This window comes from Mastigoproctus giganteus, chromosome 3, assembly GCF_048544385.1.
Source record: "Mastigoproctus giganteus isolate SK-2022 chromosome 3, ASM4854438v1, whole genome shotgun sequence".
Lineage (NCBI taxonomy): Eukaryota > Metazoa > Arthropoda > Arachnida > Uropygi > Thelyphonidae > Mastigoproctus > Mastigoproctus giganteus.
Window position 1 is genome coordinate 4,292,053 of NC_143577.1, and position 20,097 is coordinate 4,312,149.

Consider the following 20,097-nt stretch of genomic DNA (forward strand, 5'->3'; position numbering starts at 1 on the left):
TTTGTTTTCCAGGAGCAAGAAATGATGTTACGGACAAACTGTCAGATTTTAAGGGGATAAAGAGAGCATTATTTATGAGGGGACTAATTAAACGAACACCAACTCACTGTTTGGTGGATAAACAGAGAGGATTAAGCTCAAAAATTGCCACCAGTTAGATACCAATGTGTGTGTGTGTGTCTGAAATTCTACCCAGACCCGAGGGGTGGGATTATGTGCTGAAGGCCTTGTGGGTTAACTCTACACTTGACGGAATCTGCAAGGCTCTAGGGATGGCAGGGGATTTTTTTTCAGCGTGGCTCGCATCTCTAGGTAGAAGGAATCTATTTTGGAGAAATGGTGTTCATCTGAATAAAGGCGGTGCAAGGATTTTTGCCACTATCATTGAGGAACCTTAAGGGTTCTGGGAAACTGCTAGTTAGAAAAGACAAGGGTAATATAGATCCGCGTTTATCTGACGATATTGGCCAAAGTAATGATTGCACTCACCTCAAGAATTCTTACTTGTAGCCACAAGTAAATTATAAAAGAATACTCAGTCTTAACTGTTGTCCATAAAATGCTTGAATTCGAACTGCAGGTTAGCAAAAACTAACGCTAATATAATATGGCTAACGGAAACGTGGTGCTGCTCAAAAATTGAGGATGACCAGTTCCACAGTGGTTTGTATAATGTATTTAGAAAAGATAGGGCAGATTGAAGGGGAAGTGGGGTAATACTTCTTACCAAAAGCAACGTGAGCTCGAAAAGAGTTTTTTCTGTTAATTTCTTCAAATATTGGTCCCTTCAGGTTGTCCTCAGATATGCCAGACAAGCTGTACTTGCTACCTGGGAGCCGAAAATGCTGATGGTACTGATATTCAGGTGATATTCAACTCAAGTGCATCCAACTTCGGCAAAGTCCGGACGGTCTGTGACAGCCAAATCCTCTGCTTGCACCTTCACGATGGTGGGACTGTTAGTAATCCTGGGTATAACCTCCATGCACAAGTACATGGTGGGTGACCACCCAGTTGTGAACCAACGTAAGCAGGGATCGAGGTGTGGCGCCCACACCACATGGAGGAACGCCGCCCCCCTATGTTACCAGTCAGTACTAGGTGGTAGATGACTCATCAACCGGTGCAATACCACCACTTTGCTTATTGGAGGCTTGAAGTGGTGGAACTCATGTTTAGTCTCTAGAGCTAAGTTCCGGTCAACCCTTCCCCATCTCTTCCATCATGCAGTATGATTGATGACTTTTGAGGTTATGATGAACGTTATGATGGCGAGATCCAATATTCCTTACATTTCGAGGGTACAGCTCTAAAACGGTGTTAGCAGGCCGGCCGCTAGTTAGTACACCGGACCGAACCTATTGGTAACTCTCTAGGAGGCTTCCAGATCAGCTAGTGTATATTCTTGCTACCTCTACTCTGCCAGATAGTGACTGGAGGGAGTCCGAGTAGAGTGTATGCGGGGAGCATTGTCGAGGCCACGTTATGTCAAGGATCTGGGTATATTCTTACCACATGTATGCCATATCCAAAAATTTCATTACTTCATACAGCATGTCCCCCCCCCAACTTTTTCTTACTATCGAATACACCGTGAATTGTCAAATTAATAGAGCAAGCTTATCTGCGAAAAGCTCTAAACCTCCCAAACACTTCCTAGGTAATTTCACAAATATACGTGGTCTCAATTCTAATCTCAACGATGTCCATTTCCACTTGCAGTCTGCCAAACCCCGTGTACTGTTTCTGACAGAATCTGAGTTATCGGTTGATTCAACTACTGCTCATCTCAGATGCCCAAATTATTCGCTGTATGATTCCTTTCGCCTCAAAGGTGGTACTTGTGCATATGTCCGTTCTGATATTCTCAGTCAGAGACTTGGCAATTTGGAATCTCCTCTCTTTGATCTTCTCTGGCTTAAAATCTCTCTACCTCATTTGTGTCAAATTCATCTGTTGTCTCTACCGTTCTCCCAACTCCACTTCTTTGCAACTTGACTTTCTCCAGTCCAACTTTCCTAACAGTGAGGTAATTTTCCTTGGTGATTTTAATGTTCACAACTCCAACTGGCTTCCGATTTCTAGTCACACCGACCCAGCAGGTCGAGATGCTGAGGCTTTTGTAATTACTAATGACCTTGCACAGATTGTTCATTTAACTACAAAAATACCGGACAATCCTAATCATACAGCCAATACGCTTGATCTTTTTCTCACAAACAACCCTTCTAAGTACACGGTCGAAGTGAGAGGTCCTTTAGGCACTTCAGATCATAACTTGGTGGTTGTCTCTTCTCCAATGGAAACTTTATCTCATGGCTATTCCCAACCTCGTGTTGTTTGGCATTACAAGAATGCAAAATGGGATGACCTGCGAGACTTCTTTTCTTCTTTTCCTTGGTCGGATTACTGTTTCAAAACTTCTGATGTCAACGTTTGCTCAGATCGTGTCAGTGAAATTATTCTTGCAGGAATGGAATCCTTTATTGCACACTCCAATTTAAAATCTTGTCCTTTATGTAAACCTTGGTTTTCCAAGAAATGTGCTAAAGCTGTTCAAGAGAAGAATGTTGAATATTGTAAAAAAAAATTGGCTTGTTTCCAGTTCTTCAGTTTTATTTTCTGCCTACACCACAACTCACAACAATTGTAAAGCAGTTATTAATCAGTCAAAACTAGAGTTTGAACAGGTTAAGAGTAGAAAACTTGCTTCTTGCCCCAATGGTAGGCGAGCGTACCACAGTAGCCTAGTGGACAGGCGCGTGGATGCATAAGTATACGTGCCTTGAGTGACTGGGGTTCGAGCCCGTGACTGCTGAATACGGTGCTGTTTCTTGTATTCTGTCTATCTTGTGAACTCCTCAGACCGTTGGGTCGTCCCGGAGTATAAACAGAAAATTTATTTATTTACTTTAAATTTATTTTATTCTTGTCTCTTGCCAAAGCTATTGGCCGCAACTCTTGTCCATCTCTGCTCCCACCTCTGCAAAAACCAGTGGTTCTATTGTCACTTCAGCCAAAGATAAAGCTGACCTTCTTGAATCCTACTTTTCTTCTCACTCTGGAATTTATGATCCTGGTAAACCTCTGCCTACAATTCCCAGTACGCTCCATTCAATGCCTCCTGTGATTTTCCGTCAAATGGATGTCAGAAGGATTTTGACGAATCTTGATGGTAAGACAGCTCCAGGTCCCGATGGTATTTCTCCACTTGTTCTCAAAACCTGTGTTCCTGAACTTACTCCTATTCTTTGCCGCCTTTTTTCACTTTCTTATTCCAAAGGTGTTTTTCCTTCTGCTTGGAAATTTGCTCATATCCAGCCAGTCCCTAAAAAGGGTGACAAATCCCTCCCATCTAATTATCGTCCCATTGCAATTACTTCTACTCTTTCTAAAGTAAGGAAGAAATGAATTAACCGCCAACTCTTAAACTACCTAGAAATCTTCCGTCTGATCAACGATCGCCAGTATGGATTCCGTCAGTATCGATCCACTGGAGATATTCTGGCTTATGTTACCCATTTATGGATTAATTCAATGGAAAGGTTTGGTGAAACAGAAGTAGTTCCCTTGACATCTCAAAAGCTTTCGATCGTGTTTGGCATAAAGGTCTTCTAAACAAGCTTCCATCTAATGGTTTGCCAACTGTTTTTAGTAATTGGTTATCCAGTTTTCTCTCTGATCGCTCCCTGAGGGTGATGGTAGATGGCTCTCTGTCTTCTAACTTCTCCACTAATGCCGGTGTCCCCCAAGGTTCAGTTCTTTCCCCCACTTTTTTCCTCTTGTATATTAATGAGCTTCTTCCATTGACTGGAAATCCTATCCATAGTTTTGCCGATGATAGCACATTGCATTCGACTTTCCATTTTGAGAAACCTTGTCCTGCTCAATCAGCTTCAACTTCTCGAAAATCTGCTACCAATTCCTTAAATGCCGATCTTCAGGTAATTCTCCAGTGGGGCAAAGATAACTTAGTTGATTTCAACCCTTCTAAAACTCCGTCTTGTCTTATATCTCGCAAAAAGGATTCTTCTGCTCCTATGCTTATCTTTGGTGACACTCCGATTTCTAGGCAAAATGATATATCTCTTTTGGGGATTACCCTGACTTCAAATCTCTCTTGGCACAAGCACATTAGAAATATTGCTTCCTCTGCATCTAAAAAACTTGGTTTTCTCTTTCGCTCTCTGCGTTACGTTTCTTCCAAACAGCTGCTCACTCTGTATAAATCGCAAATCCGCCCTGCCATGGAATATTGTTCCCACATCTGGGGTGGTGCCCCCAAAACCTCTCTCAGGCTTCTTGATTCCATTCAGAAGAGGGCAGTTAGGTTAATTAATGATTCATCTCTAACAGAGTCTCTCCACTCGCTGTCTCATAGATGCACTGTTTCTGCTGCATGCCTTTTCTACATATACTTCCATGGGCACTGTTCTTCTGAATTGGCTTCTATTATTACCGCTCTCTCTTTCAGAGCAGTCCGAATACCAGCCAACATCCATTTACTGTCCAACTTCAAACCCACAGAACCAACTTTTCATCTTCCTCATTTATTGCCGTTTTCTGGAACAACCTTCCTTCATACGTATTTCCTGAAAATTACAGTCTACAGAAGTTCAAGTCCAATGTCAAGAAATATCTTCTTTTGTCTTCTCAACCTGCAACCCAATCACGATACTAAGTACTGTAGGTTCTAATACCTCCCGTGTTTGAGGCTTTCATAAAAAAAAATAATAATAACTCCTAACTCAGCAAAGGTACAATGAGAATGGGAGTAACCCACAGACCAGAAGATTGCGAAGAGTACGGTCACAGTCTCTTCATGCTGATGGAATCGGTGAAGCAAGCGCGAATGTCTTATAATGGGAGTTTTAAATACCCCCAGATTGATTGGAATAAGTGGGAGGAGAAACTTACCATAGGGGAAACAGTTTTTCAAATAAACTAGATGATTATTACTTGTAACAGTATGTTATAGAAAGTACTAGGGGTGGGAATATTCTTGATCTCATCTTTACTCAGCTCGAGGGAGTGTATAGAACCATTGTGGTTAATTACGAGGGCATCTTTGGACCCAAGGGACATTCCTTTGGATTGAAGAAGTGCCAACGTATTGCCATACATAAGGGTGGTCCTAAGAATGAAGTCAGTAACTACAGACCGGTTAGTCTCACTTCACTGGTAAAGAAAATTTTAGAGGCGATGGTTAAGAATTAGTGCAGTCCAGGGATATTTAGATAGATATGGATTCTGAAGGACACAGCGTGGTTTTTTTTAAGGAAAAATCATGTTTAGCTAACCTGGTAAGCTTTTGACACAGTTATTCACGAGGAGCTGGATGCAGGAACAATTTTAACATACTTTAGTTAGATTTTAGCAAGCCATTTGACTAAGACCCCTCATGAGAGGTTATTGTATAAGCCACCCAGAAATTCTAAGATGGATTTCTGGGTTCCCCAGCCACGCAGAAATCCATCTTATAAACTTACCAGTAATCCCAATTTCTTCAAGCTTATACAATTGATGGATATTGTTTAGATTGATGTAACGTCAGAAGCCATGAGTGAGGTCCCCCAAGAATCGGGTCTTTGGCGATTGACACTAAAACTCGCATTATTGTTTGCATTTACAGAGTTTGTACTGCGACACAGACGTGGAGTTGGGGGGGGGGACCTCCTGGTGCCGGTTGACAATCAACGCTATGTTGCTTCTGATTTCATAAACAAAGTCGACGAAGGGACAGATGGCGCGTTGTCAAAATTTTCAGACGATATAAAGATTGGCAGAATCATTAAGGATCAGTGCCAAAGAGCGGTCCTTCAGGATCACTTGAATAAGCTTCAAGAATGGTCAGAAAAGGGGCAGCTTTGTTTTAATTTATCAGAACGCAATGTCTTATACGTGGGGAAGAGCAACCCGAAAATAACTTACATACTTCGTGAGATTGATTTAAAAAACAGCAGAGAAGAAAGGGATCTGGGAGCTAAGGTCAAGCAGATATGAAGTTTTCTGAAGAGTGTAAAGTGGCAGCCAGAAAAACCCGTGGTGTCCTGTCGATGATTTATACAATAATATCCTGTAGAGATAAACGGTCATAATTCTATTGTATAAGGCAATTCAAAACCACATTTGGAGGTCTGTGGTGGAGACCTCATCTGAAGAAGACATTGAACTTCTTGAAAGGGTCCAAAGACGGCAATTCGCATGGTGAGATCGATAAAAAGGTGACCATAAGAGGAAAGTCCTCGATTATATCGGCGTGGCCACCAGACACATCACAGGTGACCTGATTAAAGTTTGTAAACTCTGAGAGGGGTTGGTAACATGAATGGAGACGGGATTTCACTGTTGTAAAGAATTCCAGAACTACGGGTCATAAATTCAAATTACAAGGGAAAAGATGTTGAGACTTTAAAGCTAGCATGTAGAAACTCTCTTATATGAAATAACAGATTCTCTACCTCTGTGCCAATGATGCAAAAGTCATCACTTTTGCATCATTGCATTTTCACCTTTACACCCAACTTCTCACATTTCTTGCAATGCCTGTCCTCTCATAACTCATTCGCACTTCTCATCTTCACAAGGGATTCAGTGTCGGCGCGAATTCAATATTCGAACCAGTGGATTCTTCCACACCACAATTTCAACTCCCAGTTCATCCCTCTCAAAGTCTATCCTATCGCATGCAACCAGAGGAAAGTGCACGTATGACCTTCAGAGTGAGCCAACGAACAAGCCCAGCTTCACGTGCTTGGCTTCGGATTGGTACATCGACCAACTCCAAAACTGCCGCATTCCCACACACCACCCAGATGGCAGAAGTCCAGACCCTCTAGGGAAATATTCATATCTCGATTATCCCCAAATACCACGCCAAATCAAGTGGCTCAGGTTCTACGTGATCAAATAAACCTCAGAATAAAGGTGCAGCAACTTCACACCAGGAACCTTCACTGCGCACCTTTCAGGGTTGAATGCGCACAACACTTGTTCAATTTAATTGGAACTGAATCTATCTGGCCTGTCGGCACCATTATTAGACACCCTTCTATAATAGGAGAACCAGTCGCCTTCCCCAACATCCACCTCTGCAACAAAACCAAGTCTGCAACGCCACCACCCACAGCTGACTCGACTCTTTCTTGGACAACTTCCAATGATCTCATTAGTCTCACATTCATCCCACTGCTCTCCCAAGCCCTACAGTCAGAGCTCCACCCTGCCATGATAAGAGTCTCTCCGAGTCCCCTGTGTGATAGTCTCCATCAAATTCCGGTCCAACTTACGTTAGGAAGTCGTGCCGTTCGCTTGCGAACAAGCCAAGTCAAGACACCTCCAGTCAGGACTGAAGTTCATCGAGCACCTGTCATTAGGGTGTACTTCCAAAACATCAGATCCATTAGAAACAAATTAGATTCAGCAGAATAGATCTTCCTCTCTCAGACTGCTGACGTGGTCTTCTGCCTCGTACAAACGTGGCTTCAACGTAATGAAGACACACTCTTCTGCTCAGCTATTGCTGGTTACCACATGCTGTCTGCCACCAGGAAGCAAACTAGAGGGGTGAAGTAGCTATACTGTATAACACCTCCATTTTCTCCTATGAGCATTCGACCTCAACCACAACTCAAGATTTTGAAGCGATTATAGTCTTGCCACGTTTCCACTCTAGCCACATTGATATCGCTTCCGTGTGTATTCCCTCAGGGCCTACAATTGGAGTTATTGAAGATCTGGGGAACTGGCTCTTAAACCATCTTCGTCCATCTGCGCAACACCTTGTTTGCGGGATATTAACCTGCCTCCAAACTGCCATCACCTCTTTATCAGGCTCTGTGAGGTCTTCATTAGGTTGAAGCCACGTTTCTGCGAGGCAGAAGACCACATCAGCAGCCTGAGAGAAGAAGATCTGTTCTGCTGAACCTAGTTTGACATGACACGGGTCAATGAGAACCCCACCAGGGGATCGAATCTACTGGATCTCACTTTTTTTTCAACACCATGCGCAGCTGATGATGATCCGATTGCATTATTCCTGTCAATCACCAGCCTATAGTCTTGACACGGTCATTGGAGGTTCCAAACTTCAACATCCCTGACAACAAAATAACCAAATACGTTTCAGCACCTAAATACCTTTTAGTCATCAACTCTGTGTATAAGCAGCATCCTGCATTCCTTGGGATGTCCTCATCGACTGCGATCTCAACCTTGCAGTGACATTCATGTCCAACTGGATTAAATCAGTCACCGACTATGCTGCCACCAGACGAGTAACAGTGACTCCCCGTTCCAGATCTTGGTGGACTCCTGACCTTAACAACAGCTTCAAAAAGGAACAAGTCCAACATAAAAAATGGAAGCTTACAAACAGCAGTCAAGACAGAATCGCCCTTTCTCATGCCAGGGCCCACTTTAATCGGAAAAAAAGCTGTTGTAATCCAAGAAAATCTTGATCGCACTCTGAGGAAAGGAAAGCCATTCTATGCTGCTCAACATGATAGACTCAATTAAATGCTTGATCCTCAACAATGGCTCAAATACATTGCCAGTTTTCAAATACAACCACAGTCCCATCTACAGCTGTCCAGCCTGACTATGAAAACTCTTCAGATGTCCTAGGGACCATCTAGATAACGAAACAGGAGATCACACGTGTCAACAATTCCCTTCCCATAACAGCTACTGCTGGGGAGGGTCGAATTCCGCAATTTATGGTCAAATGCTTGAGCACATTCATTTAGACCCTCTTCTCTCGATTTGCAACAGATACTTCACTGAGCATTATTTCCCACCCCAATGGAATAAGTACAGAGTGCACCCCATCCTTAACAACCAATTTGCCACACACATCAGCCAGTTTAGACCCATATCAGTTGCCTCTTGTCTGTTAAAAACGCTTGAAAAGGCTTTGCTACCCACAATCACTCAACAAACCCTCCAGACGAAACCACCTGAAATCCACTGTGCCATCGCAGGAAAATCATCAATCACCAACTTGGCAGCCACAACAGAACGCATCCTCTCAGCATTCGAACAAAGAGCTGAGCTGGCAACGACATATCTCGATGTAAGCGCAGCCTTTGATGCCATATCGATCCTCCCCCTTGCTCCTTCTGCTTTAGGAGAAATTTCATATTCGAGGTGATTTTCTGTACTTTTTGGAATCTCTTCTCTGTCACAGATCCTTATTCTTCATTGGGAACGACACACCCTGTCCTGTGACATTACTGCTGGAGTACCGCAGGGAGGTGTCCTATCTAGTGTCCTGTTCACGGCTATCATCGTGCCGATTATCGCCTCCATGAACGGTCTCTTATGCTATGCCGATGATATCAAACTGCTGACTCAAATTAACCCTGGCGACAACCCCGTTCAGCTCAGCAACAGGATCAATTCCCAACTTAAGGATCTAGAATTGTACCTGGCAAGCTTCGATCTAAAAATCAACCCACAGAAGTCCGCTCAGGTTATATTCTCTCTTAAATCAGTGCCAACACTACTCAACGTGTCATTCGGAGGGGTACCAACACCAAATGTACCCTCGCACACAGACCTTGGCATTCTCTTTGACCAAAAGATGTCCTTTGTCAACCAGATCGACAAAATCAAAACCAAATTTTCTCGTCTACGGTGGATACCAAAGCAGCAGCTGCTACACGTCCGACATCCCCTCACTGTTAAAAAGTTCATCACCTCCACAATCTACCCCGCCATTCTCTATGGTGCAGAAATATGGGCCTCTGCTGCACCTACAAACCTCAAGCGGGTGTACACCGCTGAATACTGGTTACTGAAATGGGCCAATAACAAGCTTCGGCTACCTCCCTCTACCACAACCACCATGATGGCACAAGCACTCGACATCCCGAGGATGAAGTTCCTGATCGTGGAAAAGAGATTGGTCTTCACAGCCAAACTCATCACAGACTAGATGTCATCTCCTAATATTTGGAACGCTTGCTCTTGGAGGATCCGACAGCCTAGCCCAAGATCGTCCCCTGTACTTGTGGCTCGCACTCACTGACAGGTTTCTTCTCAAGCAGATGCTCGCCTCCTTCATCTGTGTGGACGCCAACTTTCACAGGCTAATAAGTAACAAGAAGGACAGATACAACTTTATCAAAGCCCTTGAACCCTGGCCTTCTTAAAGAGGATCGTGATGCTGCTATCCGCATGTTCAAATCTGTCATCACTGGAGCCCTGCTGAATCTTTTTTTTTGGGGGGGGGGTTGTGGTGTTATAATCTGTACTTCACAATAGAGATTTATTTGTTTACTTGATTGCAGAAAGTTTATCTGTTCGAGTCGTTGGCTGTCGTAGCCGAGTGGTCAAGCATGCGGGTGCATATGTACACGTGTCTTGATTGACCCGGGTTCGAGCCGGTGACTGCTAAATATGGTGCTGTTTTTTGTATTCTGTCTGTCTTGTGAACTGTTTTGTCCCCGAGTATAAACAGAAAATTAATTTATTTTTTACTTTGGAAGTTGCTGAGCGGGGTGGCCACATTCCTTTTGAAGTTAGACGGTCTTCGAGCAGGGGAGGTCGCCCAAATATATCCCCTGTTGTTTTAACGCGCGCTAAACATTCCTCAGTCATATTGCGAACACGACCGAAAACATTTTCACGAGCTGTAATATCGCACATTTTGGTGGCGTCTCAAGACACCACGTTGCCAGGGGAAATCACGGTGAGTAGTTTGAAACGACTCTGTTTTTAGGTGGCGTTTCGCTACGAACACGCGCTCCCTCCTCTATTCTGAACGCCATGATCATTTACGTGGTGCACTGAGGATGCGCATTCGTAGTTTTATCGATTAAAACTTCGCTAAATAAAGAATGTTATTTGTATATTTCGGGTCTCTAGCACTCTTTTACTCCAAGTTATTCGTGGATTCTTACTTAAAATGATCACCCCGCATATCTGGCTAAAAAATAAAATTTTAATTTTGTTTACTAAGAAAGAAGCGATAAATAAATTATACAATCAGCAAATCGTTTCAATGCTACCAGAGTTCCGAATTCGGAATATAAAGATGGATGGAAAATTAAAGTTTAAAATCAATGAAATAAAATAAACGCAACTCGGGCTGCATTTCTCACGGTGTGCGCGATATTCTTTTCTTTTCTTTTCTTTCTCTAATTAAAAATTAAAAGAAATACAGAGTATTCGGTGAAGAAGAAATGAAGGAGAAATGACGGAGGACACATTTTGCGAGGGATCACTTGAATCTGCGACCCTGCTGCGTTGCCTGCCTTTTTAAGAAGCGAAAGATAAGATTCTGAGGAGGAATCACCGCATTTCTCAACACCTTTTCAAAAACGTTGGCGCTTTTTTTGCTTTGTATTATTTCTGTGTGTGTGTTAGAAATGTGACAGCTGCAACAATCCGGCTGTTTCGAAATCTCTTCCCATGTGGATCCCCCCTCAATTTTTCGCATCTTCCTTAACTGGATCTACGCTCGGTATAACTCAGAAAGGATCAGGGGGGGTGTACGATTTTCCCCCGGGCCTTTTCATCCCACGAACAGACAAACCTGCTTTGGAACACACAATTCCTTCGTAGCATTCCACTCCGAATTGCTCGGTCGCAAAGCAAACCTGTTCGCGAAGTGGGGGAGAGGGTTGTGTCGTAGTTCAAACAGCCCTCGAGAGGTCATTCAGCGTGACCTTTTGCCCGAGGACCAACCGATATCTCCTTCGGCACGCAGGAAGAGTCCGCCAAGTGTTGATTACCGACGTGGCTGCACGGACTGCGTGTGTGTGCCCACGTTCGCTTTAATTGGCGTTAATTGGTCATTAGCCTCGCCCCGCACGGTACGAAGGAAGGTTTAGCCGCGCGTGCTAATGCACTTCACTTTATACGCAACGTGCGACGCCGAGTGTTATCGACAGTTAAAGGCGAGAGGACGCGTCGGCGAGGGTAATGGGAAGAGACGCGGGGGGAGGGGAGGAAAGGCGACACCTGCACGCGCCAGAAGATAATCTCGTCTGTCCCCATTGGTCGCCCGAGCAGCTGCACCCGCTGAACACTCCTGCGGGCATTCACCGCCTCGGGGTCGGCTCGTTGCTCGTCTTTTCAGGTAGCGCGAGGAAGAGAAGGCACCTCGCACCAAGGGTCAAAGGGCCAAGTCCGGTCTGTGTCTGCCGCGATGACCTGAATTCCAGCGGCCGCTACTTGGTCTACGGAATCGAACCGGAGAGAACTTCAGCGGGGCCCTTAAAAATACTGATGAGGAACCGTTTGGGAAGGGCAAAAGTGGTGTCGCCAAATGTGTGTTCATAAATGCCAATATCATTTATGAAAATTATAGATAGAAGGGGACCGAACACCAATTCCTGAGGGGCCCCACTTTTTACACGGAACACTGCTTAATTTTGCCATCTCTGTCTCCTATCGTTTAGCAAGCCTGCAATCAATCCAGTCTAGGAGCTTACCACTAAATCCAAATTCTTCCAGTTAATATCAGCCTCCCATCATGGACAGCATCAAAAGCTTCTCTAAAGCCTTGATGTACACAAATGCCTCATGCCGCGACAGCCATCCCTCGAACAGTACTTCGACTTGTGACGAGGAACTGGGCTTCGAACTCCTGCCACGTTGGATTACATCAATCTCTAAATATGCAGCCTCTAGGGAAGTTATCATCTCAGAACGGACTAGAGGCTGGTGGACACCTGCGCTCAATGAGAGCTTTAGACTGAAACAATTGCTCCGCAAGACGTGGAAAAATTCGAGCCTGGTGACAGATAGGATAACGTACTCCAGAGCAAGAGCAAACTTCAATCGCCTTAAATCATTGGCAATTAAACAGCGTATGGACGCTACACTTGCAAAAGGAGTTCTTCCCCGTTCTCAGTATTGCAATGAGTTTCAGACCAAATTGATCCTGAGATGGGGGATGAACGTTTTCACGAGGTTTTACTGAAATGGCCTTGATCCGGATGCAGTGCTTTTTATGCCCGATGACGAGGTACAAAGGGATACGCTCTGTAATATAGCTATCACTAAGCATCAGCTTATTACTGCAATTAACAACGTGCCTGCAACTAATGCTAGGGGGGGTGGACAAAATCCCTCAATCCATGTTTAAGTGCTTCAGCCCGTTAATTATCAACCCACTACTCTTAATATTCAATGTAATACTGCGTGGAGAATTCTTCCCATCTGTGTTCAACGTGTACACTATAAGGCCAATGCCAAAGATCAATAATCCGACTACAGCCAAGCACTTAAGGCCACTCGCTCAGTCCTCATGCCTCCTCAAACTGGTAGAGAAAACAACGCTCACAACACTGACTAGTCACACGCTACCTTGGAAGCCTTCTCAGATGCATGATGCACTGCCGAACAGATCAACGATCAGCAACCTCCAAATGACAACCAACCGTATCATCACGACATTCAAAGAAAGATCTGAGGTAGTGGTAACCTATCTGGACTTGGATGTCGCTTTTGATAGTGTTAGCATTTTGGCACTCCGAAACCATCTCCAATCCTTCTACAATATTGAGGTGAGCTCCTCCTTTCCGACATCGCTATTGACCAAAAGGACTATTACGCTAGCCGTTGGCCGCCGGACTTATCAAAGTAACATCAATACAAGAGTACCGCAAGGGGGCGTTTTATCAGGCCTCCAATTTACTGCCATCATTGCTCCTCTTTTCAATAAAAGGACCGACATAATATCATATGTGGATGGATTTAAAATGCTAACCACTAGAAACCCCTCGGATAACGTTCAAGATGTGGTAAATGCAATTAACAGCAGCCTCGTTAAATTAAGAATCTACCTCAAACTCTTTGACCTGAAGATCAATCCAGACATGTCCACGTGCATGGTCTTCTCTTTGAAGCCCTAACCAACAATCATTCAACCTACCCATGATAGAAAAAATAATCAAAAGCATACCAAAGCATTGTGACCTCGGGGCGATCTTCGACGCAAAGTTACGGTTCAATCACCATCTTGAAAATCTACGCCTGCAATTGAGTCGAAATCGCTGGACGGCGAAACAGTACCTTCTCTATGTCACGAACCGAGGCACTAGCAAGAGAACACATCCAGATTCGGTCTGGAACTATTGACGGTGAAGATGGAAGAGAGACTCCTAACTTTCAAATGCTCACGGGAAAGATCTCCGCCCCCAACATCTGGGGTGTGATCCGATGGAGAATTCCGCCTCCTGCGCTGAGAGCAATGCGTCAGCTGTGTTCGACCCATGGAAGACTACACATGTCTGAGAGATTTCTGCCCACAGAAATGTTAACAAGGATACAGTCACTTGACATGGATCTGAACAAGTTCGCCTGTGACAAGCAGTACAGGAGAAGGATCCTATTGCATGCATGTCATCTGCTCCATGCCCATAGCGTACGGTGGAAAACTCGGTCGGTGCCACTCTACCTGTGAACCCCGTATCCTCTTATCTAGATGTATGGAGAACTGACTCACGTGGTATCTGATGACGGATTTTTATTTTATTGATTTATTATTGCTATTTTGTTATTAGCATTACATATTGTGTTACTCAATAAAATAAAAATCCATGATAAGATACCATGTGAGCCTGTTCTTCCTACATCTAGATAAGAGCATACGTGGTTCACAGGTAGAGTGGTACCGACAGAGTTTTCCACCGTACGCTATGGGCAGGGAGAAGATCACGTGCCTGCAGTAGGATCCTTCTCCTGTACTGCTCATGATTGGTGAGGCATGACCTTTCTTAACTTTCCTTGGGATCTATTCAAGATGCCTTTCTTGTCTAAATGGCCCTGAATCGCATCCTTAGCCATAGACTCCATGATCTTCCCCACCACAGAAGTCAAACTGACTGGACTATAGTTACCTAATTACAGGTTAGGTTCCCACCATCTTTGTGGGTTGGAGAGATATTAGAAGAAGAAGAAGAAGAAGAAGAACTCTTTAATTAGTACCGCACTTCTAACATCTGTCCTCATTAAGCGGTTCCAACGGTTTGATACATTCACAGCCTTTTTAATTAACCTGAACTCATACCATCTTCTCAATGGAGCCTTGCTCTCTTTTTATCTCAGTAGCTTTTCAAAGGAACCATTCTCTGAGATCATTATAACTGTTATTTTGCAGCAATCTAAGTTGTTTACATTTTACAGAGTTTCGAGTTTGTTTTCGATTGTAAACGTTGGGAAGTATCTGTTCAACGTACCTGTCATTTCTGATGGGCTTTCTATGAACATTCCACCACAGCCAATTAATGGAGGTGTTGGATTTTCTCTTCTTTTTCGTATTGTCCTACGAGAAAAGCTCCATTTGCATAAATACAGCACCCTACGTATCTGTCCACCCGATATATCGAGTGGCACAAACACGTGCTCCTCGTGACATCCGATACCACGATTCGTGAAATGGGGAGTGTACCTAATAAAGTGGCTACTCGGTGCGTTTATTACTATAATACAGCTAGTTGTCTCAAAGGAACAGGAAAACATTGTTTTCCTGTTTCAATTGTTTTGTTTCAATTAAAATGGCCGAGGTCTTTCTAAACACGACGCAAGCAAGATCGCCTTAATCAGACCTTTTAATGAGCGACGTACAAAGAATTAACCCCACGTCGGTTCCTCATTACCAGGACACCGGCAAAACTGAGTTTAAATATCCACTGTGTGAGCGAAGAATGCCATCTTAATGAAAAGATGGGGGGGGGGGGATGGAGGCAGTCAGAAAGGAATTCATTAAGCCCTGCTGCTGATCAACTCGCTTTCAGGCAGTTGGAAGTAACTGCCAGGAACGAATTAAACTGTTCAGAAAGAAGAAGACGTATGTATGAAGTCAGCCGGCAACGGCTGCGCAAACCAGGTGAAGGGAAAGCCAACGTCGCAGAAGGTAATTAAACTCTACTGAAAGCGTTTGTGGGGGGTAGAGTCTCAGCTTCGCTACAAATACCCCTCCCCACCCCCGTTCCCCTTTCCTTTGGATGCATCAAAGGAATTGTTTAGGGAATTACAGAAGATGAAGCGAGAGTCTGGGATTTCGAATAAGGCAAAATGACCACGGAACTTCCGCATCCACAGCGGGACACGCGTAGATGAGTCGTAATGTCTCGTGCCAGATTGGCTGTCGTCCATCGGGGTCGAATAAAGGTATTCAGTGGAAGTGGAGGAGGATTCAAAATTCACGCAACCCAAGTAACACTAATTACACTTTTCTTGGATTAAGGGAACGTCCACCTGGAGTGGATATCAAAGAATTTATCCCCGCTTCGCAAAGGGAATCAAAGAGTGGCACGAGTAATTGCAGACCCGAAAGCCTATGTCTGTTCCACGGAATATAATGGCGTCGCTTGTGAATGAAGTAAAGCAGGATCATTTAAACAGGAATGCAATTATACTGCAGTCACAGCATGGGGTAGTCTTGTTAAGGGGACGAGCCTTGTCTGACCAATCTCGTTGGATACTGTTGCACATAAAACACTTCTGCAGAAATTGGAGCAGTGGGACATTGAGGGAAAGTTGCTACTATGAATAAAGGGATGGTTCAGTGAGAGAAGAAGTAATCAATGGACTTTGTTCTTCGTGGACCAATGTTATTATAGTGGAGTCTCGCAAGCTGAGGTGTTGGGCCCATTGTTGTTTTCTGTATTTATCGGTAATATTGATTTAAGGCTAATTGGGAGAGTATTTAACGATAGTAATGAGTGATGACGATACGCTACTGCAACAAGGTCTGGAAAAGAGGTGGCAAATAAAGTTTAATATTGCCAAATGCAAAGTACTGCATATGGGTAGCAGTAACCCCAGAGTAACGTATCAACGGAGTGGTACAACACTCGTGGTAGTGGAGAATGAAAAAGATCTGGGAGTAATTGTGCAGTCAGATGTGAAGTTTTCTGAGCAGTGCAGACAGGCAGCCAGAGCAAGTCATGTGGTATTGTTAATGATATACTGGAATTTTGATAGTAGAGAAAAGTAGGTGATCATCCCCTTGTATAATTTGCCAGAGGGGATAAGGAGGTGATTATTCGTTTGCATACAGGTACGGCAATGGTCAGGCCATGCCTTGAGTGCCGTATTCAGGTTTGGAGGCCTCAATTTCAAGGGGCGGGGTGGACATAAAATGAAATTAAGGAAAGACGGTTGCAGCAGAACAGATGTGCGAAAGTTTGCCTTTAGCCAGCGGGTAGTTGATTACTGGAGTAAAATTCCTCTGATGTTGCAGATGTGGATAGCTTGAATAAATTCAAGGAAAAACTGTTGGAGGGGAGGATTGGTGAAATGAGAATTTATTTATGTTTTTTTCTAAAGGTTTTCTACGCTCTTCTATGTTCATAAGACCAAATTTATGGCATTTGCACTTGTTGGGTGAATTTGGGTGAAATCAAATTTTTGTTTATAAAGATGTTTGGTAAAGTTGTGCTGTATTTCACCAGGGAAGTTGCTTGTCTTTGGAAACACCTTGTTCCAAGTGCAATCCCACGATAGGCTTATACAATAGCATCATGAAATATGTCCAATGTCCAATAAATCACCGAGACGACACCTGGTCCCTCGTTGCTCCTGACTATACTGCTTGGAGAATTTCGTGTTCGCCTGGATAGAATCTCCCAAATATTTCATTAGTTGCCACTGTTCTGCTCATCCTTGAAGCCTATTCAAGTTTTTCTAAAGGAACACTGCTTGGTAACGATTGTTAACCACTCTCCCGATCTTGACATCATTTTAAATTTTTGACCTTCTTCCCAATATTAGAAACAGAAGCAACAGCGATCTTGACAGTATTTAAACCCTAGCCAATTCTAACGTCTGACACAATCTGAAGAGTAACCATTAATCGCAACCATCTGTCTCTTGTCCTCAAAGATCTGTCTGTTTATTTGCCCTCGCGAGTAGCACAGTGGATATAATGACCTCCCTTTCCCACACCAGATGGAAAAAGCCTAGGATCGAATGCCATCAATAACCCGAGCAAACTTAACGGCTGTTTTCGCTCCTTGGTTGTGTTCAGTTGGTCTCAGGAGAGGATATCATGTTTTTCCCCAATCAGAGAACACGGAATTTATGGACGTATTGCACACGTAGGTGGATGATGGGTAACCTCAATAAATGACTTTTTGGTTCCCAAGTTGTCACAATACACCTAAGGGACTTTTCCCCTCATACCAACGTGTTCCAGCGAGGAACATTGTGAAATGCTCCACTGTGCGAAAGTCCAAATAATGATAAAAAAAAATAATTGAGTGATGTACGAAATAACATCAAAGCTGTTTCGGACACCACTCAATGAGCGACTGTTTCATAACAGCTAACCAGATGGTGGAGAATGTCATTTCTCTCAAAGATGCCCCTGCATTGCATTTTCGATTACGATTCGCTCATTTTTCCTACCTTTGAGGTTATACTGACCAGTAGCTACGCACTTCACTCTTGGAACCTCTTTTATGGCCACTGGTGATACGTTGGCCAAAGGAAAATCCTCTGAATCAGGCTGTTCGACTGCAGTAATCTGAAGCCGGAACGGGATCAGAGTTTGAAAAAGGTCTTATCGTGAGTGTATGTTTAGCAGGAGTAAAGATTCAAGAAATGAAAGACATCACTGCTTTCTCAAAACATACACCTCAAAGGTTTTTAATGAGTGGAAAGCAAGCGGTTCTTCACATCTAAAAGGAGTAAATGCGGCAGAAAAACAATATTCAAGAGCGAAGCAATCGTACTCTAAGGAGAACTCCACAGAAAAGTAGGACATCCAGTGTGCAGCAAATAACACCTGAATTCAACCAAGCCCAGAGCTGACCTGAGCAACCCAACCGTAACGTGCGCAAGGAATTGAAGAAATCTGGTATTCGCAGTCGCCTGCCTATTCGGAAGCCCGCGTATTCAGAGAAAAATAGAATAATCTGCTTTGAGTGGTGCCGAGAACGTCGTGATTGGACAGTGGAAGAAAGCCATTCGGTCAAAGGAATCTTTTTTGGTAGTTGTTGGCGCATAGGCTTCTGTGGCCATAATGCACCTCCCAAGGTTTTTTGCAGTACTTTGATCCAAGCCCGAGGCGGGAATTGAACCCGCGACCTTTGGGTTGCCGGGCAGGCACTTTACCCACACGGCTAGCCCGGTCGGCTGTCAAAGGAATCACGATACATTTTGTGTTGACCAAAAAAGTGGACCGGTAGCATAGCGGTCACGTTATTTTTAGCTCCTGTATTATCGTGTCAGAACTATGGATTTATTTCGTGTTAAAAGTGCAGTTTGTTACCAAATGGATAATTACAACTTGAGGATTCTGTTGGTAAGCATAGTTTTGTGTTATTAGAGCTCTCTTTCGAGTTTCTTCCATTTTCTTCTCACTGCTTTTGTTCTTTGGTCACTCCGCTTAGGCGCCATAGCCGAAGCTTTAGGGAGGTGGCCACTCCTTTGCCTGACCACCACAGTCTCTATTCTCGCTAATTTGACTGGGCTATTTTCCCCCTTCCGTGACCTTGGACAGGCGTCGCATCGGAGTTAGCAGTTTCACCGTTTTGTGCCTCCGGTTTTTACTTCCTTCTCGCTTACCCAGTGCTTGTTTCAATAGCACGCATGCGGCGAAAATTTTCACCATCTGCATAAAGATCTGTACAGTACATCTGTTATCACTCTTAGATAACTACGCATATTATAAATGAAATGGAAGCAGAAGACACAAAAATAATGAGCAACAGAAATCAAACCGACCCAGATACCTTACTGACAACCCAAGACATAGATATTAATGAAAGGGCAGAAAACTCAGAAGAATCAAAACAAAGTAGAATCGGCAAAAGAACAAAACAAAAACTTATTTCGGCTAATTCAGACCGAGAAACAAGAAGCACCAGAGAAGCTAAAGGCGCCCAGGAACCTATCAAAGGAGCGGAAGAGCAAAAACAAGGGGAGAAAGGATCCCCCCTTGACCCCACCCTCCCGCAGGGAACAGTACTCGATCAAATGCTGGTACTCAGAGCGGCACTAGAAACCATAATGAGAGACAACAGCAGTAGAATTTCCTCTGAGATTAGAGCTAAAATAGTCCTACAATGGACAAAGCTCGAGACGATTCTACTGCAAACCAATGTAGAACATCAGAAAGCTATTGCAGCTCTGGAA